Source organism: Cynara cardunculus (assembly GCF_001531365.2).
Source record: "Cynara cardunculus var. scolymus isolate 2C chromosome LG 13, CcrdV1, whole genome shotgun sequence".
NCBI lineage: Eukaryota > Viridiplantae > Streptophyta > Magnoliopsida > Asterales > Asteraceae > Cynara > Cynara cardunculus.
The window spans coordinates 4,588,840-4,594,488 of record NC_037540.1 but is presented as its reverse complement, the minus strand read 5'-3'; positions in this window follow the sequence as shown (position 1 = coordinate 4,594,488).

The window sequence follows — 5,649 nt, the reverse complement described above, 5'->3', positions numbered from 1 at the left end:
TTGCTGTTTTCATCTGTGAAGACTCAGCATCTTTGAGAGTTTTGAACGAGACATTGAGCCTTTTCTTGGTATCGGTTGCTTCCTTGACAGACCTGGTCTCGATAATTGCATCGTCATGATTAATGTTCTGAACAGGAAACGATTTCTTATACACAGTTTGCTTATCCTTTTTCCGCCGCCTCAGCTCCGCCTCTCTCACCTTTAGCTCCGGTAACACAGCCTCAATCGGTTCCTCCAGACGCCTCACCTCCGACCTCCGAGCTACCTTAACTTGTTTCTCCACTTTCTCCTCGCCTTTCTTTGTCGTGGGTTCTGTGTCTTTAATGGTATGGTTTGCTTTGCTGATGGGTTCAGATCTGACTTTGCTGCTTTCGCCGCCACCAAGGATGGAAGAAAAAGCCGTCGCTAGAGCAGCAGCAAAGTTTGGATTTGTGAGAGCAGTAACTATGTCGGCTACAGCAGCTGGCGATGGCCTTTGGTACATTTCCGTTGAAGATCCTGCTATTGAGTTTCCAGCCATTTGGTCGTCGCTGGGTCGCAGGTCTTGGTCGTCGTTGGTCGTCGCTGGTCGTCGCTGGTTTGGTAATAGGAAATGACTTTCTTAATGCTAACAAATCTACCCTTCTCAATCGAAAGCTGCGCTGCAACACCGATCGCCATCGCAATCAACCCGTCGTGCAGGTCCACCGCCGGTCTTGGTCATCGCTGGTCGTCGCTGGTCGTCGTTGGTCGTCGCCGGTCTTGGTCGTCGCTGGTCTTAATAAGTCAATTCCTATTTGATGTTTTGAGTATTTTCTGCAGCACTAAGCTTCATCAATGATTTTCACAGTCATATCACACTAAATCAAAGATTATAATAGTGATATCACATGATTATCACACTAATATCACACCAAATTAAGTAGTCGATTTCATAAGTTAATCCTAGCCGAGCAGAATCTTTGTGGTAATTGTGTGATTGTCTAACCCTAACTGATCGAAACCATGATCAAATCCAGTGCGACTATGAACAAGTGATGTTATAATAGTGATATCACATGATTATCACACACATATCACACAAAATGTTGTTCCATTTCTCCTTAAAATTCTTTCAATACCTTCTTCTCAGTTTGAAATCGATACCTTCTTCTTAGTTTGAATAAACGATAACTGTTGAAATAAGGGATAACTCTAATTTCCAGGGTTATCGAGTTAATGTAATCGTGTTTAAATTTTATCATTTTGATTTCCAATATTACCCTTTTTACGCTCAATTTTTTTTGAATTGCTTTAAATTTCATTTTTAATTTAAAAAATCCTTTAATTTTTATTGTTATCACAATATGAGGTTAATAGGTTGTTCTTGTGTTCAAATAATTATAAAATATTTGAATAAGTGATTATTAGTAAAAAAAATGTTGGAAGTCGTAGTTGTAGTTGTAGTTAATGGGTTTATTTGATGTTATGTATATGTTTAGTGTGATCAGAAACATAATTATCTATACTATATTATAAAGCATTTAACAAAAACTTTTAAACACCATTTTTTATACATACAGTACTATTTATTGATGCATATTACTTAAAATTCAAGATTACAAGTAAATTGTGCATAAATACAATTTATTAAAGCTTCATGCTTGAATTCGTGTAACTAACTGCAGATAAGCATAATCAAATACCGGATAAACATTTCATTTTAAATATAAAAAATCTAAAATATAATTAGGATAATCACTGTGTTCTAACAGAACACTTAATTATTATCTTTATAAAAAATTATATTATTAAATCAAAAATAAATTACTTCGTTATTAAACTTGAATTGAGTTATAATAAAAAAATTGAATTAAAGAAATTATACAACTAAACAAGAACTTTAAATAGTTAATTTGATACTAATATCGATATATATTTTTTAAAATTTTAAGATATCTTCAAATTTATATTTTATTCAAAAATAAAACATTATCATTTTTCTCAAAAACCAAATAGAACCGTATTATAACATCGGCAGATGACAGAATAAAATAAATTATTAAAATCGAGATATATTTTGCTGTATTGCACAAATATTTTTCTAGTAAACAAATGATAAAAAACAACAAATTAATTAAGAACCGTGTAATCGAAGTCAAGGCCAAGGGTATGACTTTGTATTTGTAGTTGTAGACTTGTAGGTAAAGATTGTGGGCCAATTTGTAGTTTGGTCTATTTAAGTTTTTTATGAAGTTTTTGGGCTTATGATGTTGCCCATGGCCCAATTCTCAGCCCAGCCTACTCGGAGCATTTCTATTTTCTCATAATCCTTCCAAACACATCATAAACCGTTACATCATAATATCGTTTTTTTGTTGACGTATTTACTAGACAACACTTAAGAATATGGATCTATTTTAACCCATTTAAAGTTATTTTCTACAAAATATGTCGTTTATACAAGTATATTATAACAATTTGTATCATATAGATAGAAAAACATATTTGTAAACTCGCTGTAAGTTTATAAACTCGTCTCTTGCTAAACAATTTCTAATAATATAATATAAATTTAAATCTTGAGAACCGAAAGAGGTAGGAACGTGTTTATTACTTATCAACCGTTTAAACTCAACTAGAAATTGGATACGTAATGTAATAACTCGTCTCATATGTATAGCAAAATAGAGCTTAGAGCTTTTTATAAACTCAAAGTATTGGGTCTCGATAACTTCTATCAAGATTTTGAGTTGAATTAGAAATTTTTGGGTCAGTCTGTTCCTTTAGATTTTATTCTTTTTTTTTTAATATTTCCATATATATATATTTTTATCATGTTTTTATGTAACATCCACATCATCGATACAAAATTTAAAAAAGTAAATGATTTCAAAATATTCAAAAGGTAAGAATATACTAAAGTTGATAGAAACAAGTTATAGAAGAAGAAAATATACAAGTAAAATCGAAGGTATTTATGGGAAGAGTTTATTCATCCTTTATAATAACGGAAAATGATGGTTAATTATAATTGGTGCGTAAAATCTTATATAATGTATCAACTAACTGTACTTGATATAATTATACTAATAGTGATGGACCCAAAAATTATTTTGAACGGATGTACATCTAAGGTCGATTCAAAACTTGTAACAAGACTATGAAATCGTCCTATATCTTTTGAACAAATAACAAGATTATATGTTACTTTCGACGTGTATTTAGCCGAATTTCATTATTATAAGCAGCTTTTTCGGTTTTTTGGTTGGAATCTTAATTTTCTTTTATTTATCTTTTTTCCTTTTAGATTTTCAATTTTGTTTCTTTATACATCTATGACTCCTAGTATTAAATATGATATTTTACAATTTAAAATTAAGTAACTGAATTAAAATAGCATTAGGGTTTAAGCAAATGAAAAATGACTGTAGATTTAGAAAAAAACAAGAATTTAGGATAAATCAGTAATGAAATAAAATCAATTTAGAGCAAACCTATAATTTAGAGTAAATAAGACAAATTATTAATGAAATTAAAGTAAAATAGGACAAACAGATAAACTGTAACAAATAATATGCTTGGAACATACAGATCAGAGGAAATGATGGACGATTCCTCATAGGCGGTGATTAAAAAATAGAAGTGGAAACATAAACCCATTTTTTCGAGAAGTTTTATTAAAATTTCAAAGTAGTCTCTTCAGTTTCAAAATATTTCAGAAAGCCCTTCTATTTTTTTAGAGTTTTTTTTACATAAGCATTTAAATGTAAAAAAAATTAAACACTTGCTGCAAATAAGGCTCAAACTCGAGACTTATTGGACATAACACCCTTATCCCAATTACAACGACCATCTCACTTGTCTCAAATTGTTGGTATGAATTTGGTTTCCAAATATTTAAGGTACACTAATAATTAAGTGGGTGAACACCTTTGTCATCTTGTTTCTCCTCTTAAGCGGCTTCTCGCTTATCCACATTTGAAAATGAGTAGATCCGACGTCAAGTGCAGGGATTCTTGTTGAAGGGATGGGAGAGTCTCAATCGGTGTATCCTCTGAACAATCGAAATTTCGTACTTCTGTTGGATCCTCCCTATCTCCTAATCGAGCTTGTGTAGACATACATGATAATCGAGTGAGCGGGCATACAAGACTCCACTCAACCCTTAATAGGTCTCTCCTTGGGTAGTGATTTTGTACAAATTTCAAATTACATATATGAAAACTTCCGATTATGTTCAAATTTTGAGTGACATTTTAAGTTTTTAGCTTTAAAGATTTTTAATTACAAAGAATAAAACATGCATGCATTCAAATACTTAAAAGAATAATTAAAATTACAAAGTTTAATATTCAGAACATAGAAAATTCAAAACTAATAAATAATTTAAAAACTCGGTACCATGATACAATTGTAATATGCAACTTCCAATACCATGTATACCAACCAAGTTTTCATACATGGTACAATACTATCAATCGATTATAATTGATACCAGTTAACCTGATATCAATTTAATTGATATGGTCAATACACATACTGTTTAGTTCAAAATTATCACCCTTAATTTACATTCTTGACCCTATTTTCAAAAATACTATGTTGTTGGACCAAAATTGTATTCATGAAAATTAATATGAGAAAAATAATAACACAATCAAAATTTAAATAATACTTTAAATTAATTAACATATTAAAATATTCTATTTTTTTAATTTGGATAGAGGAAAAAGGTTGAGAAGAATGCCGTCTTGGGAGTGGATATCACGTCTACGATTTCATATCCCTAAATCTTGGTATTCAGATATAAAACCATTTCTTGGTTTTCACATTTCTTTTTTAATTTATTTATATATATTACAAATTAAACTTACAAAATAAATAATATAAAAAACAATTTAAAAATGAATTAAAAAATAATTTTATTTTATAATCTAAATCAGCAACATTATGGATTTATTTTAACAACACTACTAGACAAAAACTTTACAAACTTAAAAAAAAAATCATAACATACAAAAAGTATACCGTGATACATTTAATGTATGATTTTGATAATTACACGTAATTTTATTATATTGTAGTAAATGGATAAATATTGATATAAAATAGAGAAGAAAGCGAAATTGACAACACACCAAATCCAAAAAGAAAAGCAAACAAATACTTGGCCATGAATGGAATCCACAAAAGGAAGCTTTCAAGAAACCATGAAAACCCAAAATGATGAAAGAGGCACATATATGATTGAGTCACCCTAAAGTGTGTTTCCGCGTTATTTCCCGTAGTATTTTGGGGATTATATTGTATCGTGTCTTTTTGGATTTGATATTTGATATATGGTTGATATGAGATGTCAAGAGACAGTAAACCGATTAGACAACATTTTGTATCTGTCGGCTTTACATCAAGACAAATAAATGTATGATGTAGTCCAAAATTACATACTTGTCTTGAAAAAAAAATAGCTGATGTATGTTTGTAACTCCTTACATTAATGTAACATCCCAAAATTTCGAATACTTAAATATATCAAAACTAGTATCCCAAGATCAAAACTTACATTGCAGCGGAAATAAAATTTCTAATCTTACAATTTATATCACTATCTAAACTTACAATCTTGACGAACATACTTTGCTCGATATAACCGTGCCTTGATCTGCACATGTCATTCTTTGATGCTAA